The sequence below is a fragment of the Osmia lignaria genome, unplaced genomic scaffold, assembly GCF_051020975.1.
Source record: "Osmia lignaria lignaria isolate PbOS001 unplaced genomic scaffold, iyOsmLign1 scaffold0006, whole genome shotgun sequence".
Lineage (NCBI taxonomy): Eukaryota > Metazoa > Arthropoda > Insecta > Hymenoptera > Megachilidae > Osmia > Osmia lignaria.
The window spans coordinates 312,501-312,970 of NW_027478163.1; positions in this window are offsets into that span (position 1 = coordinate 312,501).

A 470-nucleotide genomic window follows, 5' to 3' on the forward strand; every position below is an offset into this window, starting at 1 on the left:
AAAATCTTTATTTATACCATCACGGACGTTAGTTTAATAGTGTTTAACGATGAATGCACGGTACAGAATGCAAAAATATGATTGTTAAAATTTTCGACTAATCGGTTCTAAGAGGCGAAGCAATACGCCGCTGGGACTTTGAAATATTTCGGAGCGCACCTAAAGTTCGTTATTTTGTCTAAACGGAGCGAAAATCTGCATTTATACCATCACGGACGTTAGTTTAATAGCGTTTAACGATCGATCCACGGTACAGAATGCAAAAATATGATTGTTAAAATTTTCGACTAATCGGTTCTAAGAGGCGAAGCAATACGCCGCTGGGACTTTGAAATATTTCGGAGCGCACCTAAAGTTCGTTATTTTGGCTAAACGGAGCGAAAATCTTCATTTATACCATCACGGACGTTAGTTTAATAGTGTTTAACGATGGATCCACGGTACAGAATGCAAAAATATGATTGTTAAAA